General features: G+C 31.0%; 1 long non-coding RNA gene across 2 annotated transcripts; it reads left to right on the plus strand.

The window, feature by feature from the left end:
* Positions 1-1,851: 1,851 nt before the first annotated feature.
* LOC127682090 (uncharacterized) lies at positions 1,852-5,961 on the plus strand. Of its 2 annotated transcripts, XR_007977345.1 has the most exons (5): positions 1,852-2,471; positions 3,650-3,712; positions 3,805-3,873; positions 4,395-4,508; positions 5,055-5,961. It is a non-coding gene; the product is annotated as an uncharacterized LOC127682090 (long non-coding RNA). The 2 variants fall into 2 exon arrangements; XR_007977347.1 differs by lacking the exon at positions 3,650-3,712.
* The last annotated feature ends 4,247 nt before the right edge of the window (positions 5,962-10,208 follow it).

Here is a 10,208-nt window from a genome sequence, read left to right on the forward strand (position 1 = left end):
AATAACATGCTTTGTAGTCATCTGATACATGGCAAAAATGAGACTTTCTAATTAGTATGACTTTTATACCAAGCATCTAGTAACTATAGTTATTGAGACTCATAATTTTTAAAATTTATAGATTACAAATACTATTGTCTTTGACAATGAAGATGACACATTGAGAGATTATAAAGGGGATCATGGAGCTCAGAATTTTTCATATTTGTTTGAAGCCCAGAGGAGTAATTTATAAACAGTTTTAATCTATTCGTAGAATAGTTGACAATTGTCATTTGACTTGCACATTTCAAAAAAAAAATGACACGGTCAGTTTTCAGTTGCTTTCTGAGAATTAGTGAGGCTATTGAGTCAAACCTTTTTCAAAACAATTTTTTAATCAACATTCATGAAGATTTTGTACTACCTCTAGGAACACATACAAAGTTTTGTATGTGTTCCCTTGTTGCATGACAATATTCAAGACAACTTTGTAAATAATAGTCAAATTTAAAATTTTAGCATCTAGTCTTTCTAGATGTGTTGAGTGTCACAGGGTATAATGTAAATGCATCATTATAAACTTTCATGCTTTAAAATTGATCTTGTTTTCTACTATTTTAATAAATAACATAGATGAATGAGAAAGTATTTTAAGTTCATATTTGACTAACCATCTGGAAATTTTTCATTAACCTCAATGTAAGGCTAACTGGGCAATGAGCATTCCTAATGGCATAAATTATAGTTATATGATTGTAGTAATAAAGGCCATTATCTAAATATTTCTCTTTAGACATTATAGGAAATATCTCTTGGAAGAGTTCTACATTTGTGAGTAAATACTGTATTATATTTTCTTTCTGTGATAGCACTCAAGACATTGTAAATCTACATACATTTTGGTCAGCTTGAAATGTCCATTTTTACAGATGCATTCTTAACAAAATATAAGCCTGTAAATATTTAATTGAAACCTAACAGTAAATTTTTTTTACAATGGAATAGATAACTACTATTAAAATATTAAATATAAAAATATATGTATAGTTTCTACTGTAGAGAATAAGCCAGATTTTGTATAGTGTTTGCATGAGGTGTTTTTTCCTCCAAGATAGGTGAACTGTGAAAAAGTGTTTATAAATTGAAAATTAGAAAAATTTAAAAAAAGAATTGTTACTCGATGATTTACCATTGCCACATTTATTTAAATTTGCCTGTAATGATTGCATCACATATTTAAGTTATAACAGAATATATATTATGTACTCTTTAATTATGTTTAAATTGTGGATTTTGATTTGTATTCCTGCTTTACATAGTATAAAGATAATATTTTAATTATAATTCAGGTAATTCTGCAATCTCAATGTTTTGAGAAAATTTGTGGTCATCATCTATCCTATACATTTCTAAATGTTTTTATGAGTTTATACATCTTTATGCAATTTTAAAATTTTGTATATTTTTTTCTAGTATTACAAAAGATAAAGGTGTACTGTCAGAAAAATCCTGTATCATATTAAAGGCAATCAATAGAAATTAAAAAATCAGAATTAGGATTAATGAGTAACATTTATCCTAGCACCTGCCAATATTATACACAGCTCCATAATTTTTTAAGACAGCCTGGGCTCATTAGGCTTTTTGTCAAAAGAAAGCATGAACAGAAAGAAAAATTGAACACTTCCCTACAACACAAAAGAAATTGTAAGAAAAAATACATATATATATATATATATATATGTATATGTATATATATGTGTGTGTGTATGTGTGTGTATATATATATATATATATATATATATATTCAATTTTAGAGTTATCTCCTAAAATTTTACCATTTGTGAAATGTAATTTGATTTTTGTTGGATAGTAAATATCTGATCTATGAAAATAAGGATTGTAGCTTAAGGTGAATGCAATTTAGCAGTGAAATATTCTATGTTATATAATAGAGTCAAAAAAGGAACAAATGGCTTCTTGGAGATGTATTTTAATTCATACTAAAATAAATAGTTAAGAAACTCCTGATTATGTATACGTTGTGTCATTCAGGACGTTAATACTTTTGTATCATAATATGTGTTATTTTACAGTAATAATTGAAGATTTGTGCAAGTCAATTAAACAATACTTGCTTGGAAATTGCCACATGAGACCATCAAAAATGAACAGATTATGCAAACAGAAAACATTCAGGAACAATGTTAAAATTTTAATATTTGTAAATAGAAAGAAGAAAGTTACCTGCCTTTTTATGTTATGGGAGCACTTGCAAATGAGCATCAAAACAAGAAGATAATATTAAAAAGACAATTTGTGCCAGTACCTTTTTCAGCACCATGGTAGTGCTGAATTGCCTATCCAGCTCTGTATTCTTGGCAGCCTTTATGGTTTTTCACACAATTTTTGAAGAATGTTAGAATCTCCAGAGTCTTATAAATCAGCAAAGTGAATTTACTAATGGAAAAGAGAAGAAATAATTTCTTGTAAGTATTTAATTTGTATTTTAAGTGATGTATGTTTTAGTGAAATCGTGTTTTAGCTAGAGATTAATGCTGTGACGATAACATGAACATGGCAATTCTTTTTTTTTTTTTTCTTTTTTCCCCTTTTTTTCTTTTTTTTTTCCCTTTTTTCTTTTTTGTTCCTTTTCTTATTTTTTTCTCTTTTTAGTTTTTTTCAAGACAGGGTTTCTCTGTGTAGCTCTGGCTGTCCTGGAACTCACTCTGTAGACCAGGCTGGCCTCGAACTCAGAAATATGTCTGCCTCTGCCTCCCAAGTTCTGGGATTAAAGGTGTGCACCACCACCTCCCTGCTGAACATGGCAATTCTTCTAAAAGGACATAACTCATTAGTGTTGTCTTACAGTTTCAGAGAATTAGTTCATTGTTATAGCAGGAACCGTGGCAGTGTACTGGCAGATATGGTATTCAAGGCGTTGAGAATTCTACATCTTTATCAATAGGCACCAAGGAGAGACCATGTGCCATGCTGGGCATAGCTTCAGTATAGAATACCTCAAAAACCTTCCCCCCAAACAGGCCACACTTCCAAATAATAGAACAATTCTTGTTCAAACTACCTCACATAGTAACTAAAAAAAGTCTTCAAGAATAAATCTTGGTAATGGCAGTTACGCTTATAAATATAGCATGCTGTATCAAAATGTCACATTTAGGATGAAGTGTTTTCTATTACATTTCTCTACTTAGAATATAACTGAGCATCAGAAACAGGCTGAACCACCTTTTCCTTCATCCCAATTACTTTTTATACAAGTAAGTAATATGATTGTGCTTACTTTATGTTTTTGACTTTCCTCGGGGATTTCCAGTAGATTATAAATAGATCCTTAAAATGTACCCATGGACACTTTAAATAATGACAACATAAATAGAAACTCAGAGTTTTCAAGAAGATAATTTAGCTTTTAAGCACACTAACTGTATTTTATTTATGACCTGAGGTCTGTTCCCATCTACCAGTTGCTGCCAACAACCCCAGCACCAGGGTACATCTTGCGTTAGGCACCTGCCCCACATAACAGGTACATACACATGAATGGAAAGTAAGATGATAGGTTCAATGCTAAATTAACAACATGCACTGTATTTTCAGAGTACTTAAGTTACAGTCACCTAAAGACATTTATCTTTCTTTGTAGGATCTGAACCTTCTGCTTTATGAGAGCTCGCATACACATAACAAATGGAAAATGGTTAGAAATGTTGGTATTAAATATTATTTTTTTTCAAGACTAGGCTAATTCTCATTTGTTTCATATACATCCTATTCTATATTTGGTACTTTATTTTTCAGGTGCTGATGATGACTTAGTAGCCCTAACCTGAGAGCAGCTGAGAAAATGTTCATTTCTGAAAACTAGAGGTAAGAAAGGATTTGACATTTTCCCCCTTAGGTCAAAGAAGGTAATACTATTTGAAACATTATTTCCATACACTCTAATTTTCTGAGTTAAATAAAATAATTTTTTCAGTGATGGGTATGGAACCCAGGACTCCCATATACTAAGCCAAGTATTGTATAAAGAAATGACAACTGTAGTTTGAATCAGTTTATTTTATCATTTTTTGAGTGTTATAGTAGAGGATAGACATGAGTTCCTGATACCATTGTCTCCCAATCTCGTACATTGGGAAGAGAGATGTACATCCTCATTCCTGAATTGTGCAGTTGCAGGAATTGAAGTATTTCTTCATTCCTTTCAGTTAACAATATTTTCAGACCGTTAATCATAATAAAATAATGATTCAATACATGTAATTATGTTACCCTTTAGTTAATTGACTTACATATTCCAATAGTTACATTGCTTATTTCTTAGTAAAAAGGCAGTAGCAGGGCTTGAGATGGCTCAGTGATTAAGATCATTTACTGCTCTTCCAAAGGTCCTGAGTTCAATTCACAGTAGCCACAGGGTGGCTCACAACAATATGTAATGGGATCTGATACTCTTCTGATGTGTCAAGAGCTATCCATAGTGTACTAGTTCTAGAGAGTTGGTGAGTACTGCTTGTTTAATGTCCCCAAGTTTAGTTCCTAATATCCATGCATGGTAACTCTTGAGCATCATACATATAAGTATTTAAAAAATTGACCCAAGCAATGTAAGTAATTATTTGGGTTCAAAGTTTAATAATAAGCTTTTCCATCATTTTAGGGAGAGCATGGCAGTAAAAACATTGATTCTGGTGGTCACTTTATTATATACTTAGCCAGAAGTAAGGGAATGATCATAGCAATAATGAATGGGGCAAAATAGGTTCAAGATACAATCTATAGTTATATTTTTAAAGTGTTTTTCAAAGTAGCAAGGATAATGACCATATGGAATGAAAATTAAAATAACTAAAACCAGAAAACTTACAGCCAAAAAACCCCCTAAAATATTCATATTACAAATTACCTGTATAAATAAAATTCTTTTGAACAAATTAGATAAAAATGTCTTCATTTAAAAATAAGAAATGTTTTTTTTAATAAAAATGAATAACAGTACTCTTTGATAATGAACTAATAGTTCTGGTTTTCTTCCTGTGTCCTCTCAGGTGGTTACCGAATTGGATAGCCATTGGTTCTACAGCCGTTATGATGATATGAAAAATTAAATGTGTTGCCTGAACACTTTTGGGGATCATTATAATAGAAATCAGATAATGGATAGAGACTGGATTGCTGATTTGAAGACAATTACATTATAAAATTTTTTTCATTGCTGCTGTTGCATTAACCCAAGAAGTAGAGACACTACTACATGGATAAGACTTTTATGATTGAATTGATATTGCCATCATCCAGTGTTTTCATAAGTATGAAGTGTATTTCATGATATTTTTGAAGTTATAGAGATTTTACTATTTTTTAAAGGGTTTAAGTAATGTGTAGGTTAGTCCTAGTTATGTTATAACATTAACCAAGTAATGTTATAACAATATTGTATGAAGTTTTACTTTTATAGTGAATCCCAAAGTTGTGGGGATTCCTGGTACATTTTATTGGATATAAATGTGTTATAAGTACAGCTGTTTATGGGTTGAGATAATAATTTTACAGATATGTGTCACAATTCTATTACTTTGAATTATATTGGCAAGGTATATCAAGTCTACATTTGATTGAATGCCTTAGTAGGGTTAATATATTTGACCACTAAAATGGCAGGAATTTTAGTCAACAGTCCTCAGTCCTATGTATGTATGTATGTATGTATGTATGTATGTATGTATGTATGTATGTATGTTTTATTTATTTATTTATTAAATCATCATGCTACTAATTTCTGTTCATTGTTTGTTTGAGTTTCCATGCTGAGTATCTGTTACTCAAAAGTGCATTTGTAAATAAGTCTGTAAGCAGGTCATCATGTATGTCAAGTGAAATACTGTGTTCTCTACTCACTCTTTTGTTACTAAGTTGTACATAATTTATGTATTAAATACAAAATGTTCTCTTTTATGCCATAGTTTTGTGTTTTTCTTTAAACATCTTTTTGTTCTTATCATATTTATCTGTGTTATCTACTTAGTTTTTCATCAAAATTTTTGCCCTCTTTTTCCTCATTATTAATGTGCTAGGTTATTTAATAATGCATAAATTAAATAATACTGTTAATTCTTGAACTAGTATATTAGAAAACAAACATTTTCCTTTATGACTGTTTTCTTTTTCTTCTATTACTTGTTAATTACTGATGATTTATAATATTTTTCTTGTTCTATTTTCTCTTTTAGATCAGACTCTTTTCTCTTATTTTTCAGAATATTCACTCTTATGTAGTAAATTTTTCCCCAGAGTTGATGCTTACAAATACTTATCAAGTTGGAACAATACACTTTCACTTTTATTTGCATCACACTTAACTAGATTAGAGACTAGATTGCTTTAAAGTGGGTCTTCATATACAACCTCAAGGTACGTCTTTCTGTTTGTAACTAATTTTTTTCTTACACATGCATTCCATAAATTTAACTAGTATACTGTCTGGTAATATCAAGCCAATAAGTTGGTAATTGAAATTCACTTGCAGATCATTATCCAATAATCTCCATTGAATTTCTAAGATGCTAAAATTGTCTACTGTCATTGTTCTTAAATAAATGGATTTGGAATTATTTCTAGACTATACAAGCATTAAGTACTGTTAGATTCTCTCTTTTTTTCTATTTGTTTATATTTTAGATTTTGTTTTTTCGAGACAGTGTTTCTCTGTATAGCCCTGGCTGTCCTGGAACTCACTCTGTAAACCAGGCTAACCTGGAACTCAGAAATACACCTGCCTCTGTCTCCCAGAATGTTGGGATTATAGGCATGCACCACCACCGCCCGACTAGATTCCATACTATTTTTTTCTACAAAGTCTGTATTTGTTTACATATATTTGGATTTAAACTATCATATTTATAATATAGCCTGGGTCATATTATGATCAAGTTCAGGTTGGACTCGAATGTCCAGGAATATTTCTCCTCAGGATCTCCCTCAAATAAAAGTTAAGATTTCCAAGAGTAGAAATTTTTTTTAGTTAATTTTTTTTTTTTTTGCTAGCTATAGATCTAAGTAATTTAGAGTACCTACTACTGGTACAGACCAAATTCCATTCCTTGAATGGTACTTAATTTTAGGCTCTGCACTTCCCTGAAACTACAGCTACAGTTGCACGTTACAGCAATACCTCTCCTCTTTGGGAACTTAGACACATGCTCACATTTGGCCACACAGGCACATAGAAGCAATATATTTCTGTATGTTTTTTCTTGAGACCATTTAAATGGCTTAGTTAGTTAACTAGATTGTAGCATGTTAAAGTGTATTGATATATACTTGTGTTCTCTATTGGATCAATATGTAGGACAATTAGTATTTTGATTCCACACTGGATGAAGACCTATCCTGAAATTGAGCAGTAAACTTAAATGATAAATTGTACACAGAATTTTGTTTTGATTTTCATCATATGCTTGAGAGTGTTTACGTTCAGAAGATAATATTGATATATCAGTATTAGATAATACACAAGCCTTATTCATATTTGTGAGCTTTATTCAGTTTTTTATTACCAATATAATCATATTTGACACACATGTGTAAGAAAAGTAAAACAATTGTGTCATTCTTAACTTTTTTAAAGATTTACTTATTTTATACATATAGTACATCACCATTGCTCTCAGCTCTCATCAGACACTCTAGAAGAGGGCACCAGACCCCATTACTTAGTCTATACAAGTAATAGGTACACTGAGTTGTTAGATCTATATCTAGCCCAAAAAATAAAATTGAAAAAAATCTCAAGTCAAGTATTTCTGGAAGTTTAAGGCCAATGATTGTTGTGAGCCACTGTTTGGTTGCCAGGAGTTGAACTCTGGATCTCTCTGTTGGTGGATATTTTTCCTTTGAGAAAGTGTCCTTCCCCATCTTGTTTGATAACTTTTGGTTGAAAATCTATTTTATTGAATATTAAAAAGACAACTGCTGTTTGTTTCTTGGAATCATTTGCTTGGAAGACTTTCTAGCCTTTTACTTTAGGTGTGTTTTATGTATGCAGCAACATGCTGGCTCACTCCTGCTTATGCATTGAACCTATTAGCTTTCATCATTTTATTGGTAAATTTAGTCAGTTGATATTGATAGATATTAAATACAGTTAATGGTTAGTTCCTGTTATGTTTGTTGTTGTAGGTAGTGTCATTTTTATGTGATTCTCTCCTTTTGTTTCTTGCTGTGAGATTATTAATTTCTTGGTTTGACTTATGATACATTAATGAGGTTAATCAGTATGAAGGGATTATTTATCTCTCCTAATTAAAAATGGCTTAACAGCATTTTTTCACATTGTTGAATTCTGATTCTAGTTAATTCGGCTAGTTCTATTTGTTTTGGTAATGATATTCAACATTATACACTGGGATAGTGCCAGTCTTTTAGGGCAAGATATATTTCTTGGTGTCTGCAACTCGATGAAATGTGTTGATGAATATAATAATTAATGAATAAATACGAAGTATGTTCATTATATTCATATATTAGTCTCATGAAATCCTTCCATCATTTTGTCCCCTTTGTCGTTTTGTAACATACTAAGTTCAATTAAGGCTCCCTTTACAATCGGATGGGTACTGTGTGCTCCTGTCACATGGGATAAAATTGACCATTATTATGTTTATTATGTATCATGTATTAATTCCTATAATTTTGTGGTTTGTGATACTTTCTTAGTTCTCATTTTGTAGTATAATTTACTTTCTTCTTTGTGCTTTCTTTGGTAGTTTTAACTCTCATTTTAGGATAAGTATTACTTCTACTGCCCTATACAGAGTCAACTTTGTGATCATATAACCCATTAGCCTTCTTTTGTCAGAATGTTTTAATTATCCTTCCAATGTCATAGTTATTTTGTTGCAGTTCACAGATGTGTCATTTTAGGATTTGAATTACAGTTTTCAGTGCACTTCTGGTTTTCTGTTTTTTTTTGTTCTGAAGGGTATGATTTATGTGTACTTGTGTTTCCCTGTTTCATTTCTCAATATACCATTTTCTGTATGTTTTGTGACATGAAAAATATGTCACATATCTATTTGGTGTTCTACATGTATCTTGTCTCAGAATAACAGTCCGTTCCTTCAAGTGGAGTATTTTTTTTTTACTATGATAGTACTGTAAATATTTTCTATTTCTTCTTGCATGCAGTTTTCCCCATTCTTCTATGTCCATAATTCATACATTCAAGAGTTTTATTTATTTATTTATTTATTTATTTATTTATTTATTTATTTATTTATTGCTTGAAAGGCATCTTTTTCTTTTTTTTATTTGATATAATTTTTTATTTACATTTCAAATGATTTCCCCTTTTCTAGCACCCCACTCCCCGAAAGTCCCATAAGCCCCTTTCTCTTCCCCTGTCCTCCCACCCACCCCTTCCCACTTCCCGTTCTGGCTTTGCCGAATACTGCTTCACTGAGTCTTTCCAGAACAAGGGGCCACTCCTCCTTTCTTCTTGTACCTCATTTGATGTGTGGATTATGTTTTAGGTATTCCAGTTTTCTTGGTTAATATCCACTTATTAGTGAGTGCATACCATGATTCACCTTTTGAGTCTGGGTTACCTCATTCAAGAGTTTTATAGATCTATTTTTTAAAACTTAAGTTCGTCCTTGACTAAATGTATCAAATTTCTGCCTTGTTTTCATGCCTTGATTTATTGTCTTCATTTTGTATCCCAATTATCACTGCACTCTATATTTGATTTGCTTAGTACATCATTTCTAGGATAATTTAAATTTTCTGTAGTATTTGTATCATTTGTCTTTATTTAATAAAAAAGTATATCCTTAACTTACTTAATCATATCTGCTTTGTTGCTTCCTTTTTGGAATTCCAATATTTACTCACTTTTATTTATTCAGGGAAATAATCTCCCCAGGTCTCCACTAAAACAGTCCCTTGCAAGACTGCCAAAAGTCTCTGCTTAATAAGAAAACCCAACAATAGTTGAATATACAAAGGCCATCTCTTAGTCACTAATCCGAGGTGTAAAGGTATATTAACTCAATATTAGTTTAAAATAAAAATATTTAAGAAAGGAATAGTAGGGAAATGAAGAAACTATGGGAGAAGGAGTGAAAATAGAGGTAACTATAGAGAGTTGCTCACAGTTTGAGGTAAATCTTTACAATCATTTAATGAATAACTCCCCTGTTCTG

Source organism: Apodemus sylvaticus, chromosome 1 (genome assembly GCF_947179515.1).
Source record: "Apodemus sylvaticus chromosome 1, mApoSyl1.1, whole genome shotgun sequence".
In the NCBI taxonomy this organism is placed as follows: domain Eukaryota; kingdom Metazoa; phylum Chordata; class Mammalia; order Rodentia; family Muridae; genus Apodemus; species Apodemus sylvaticus.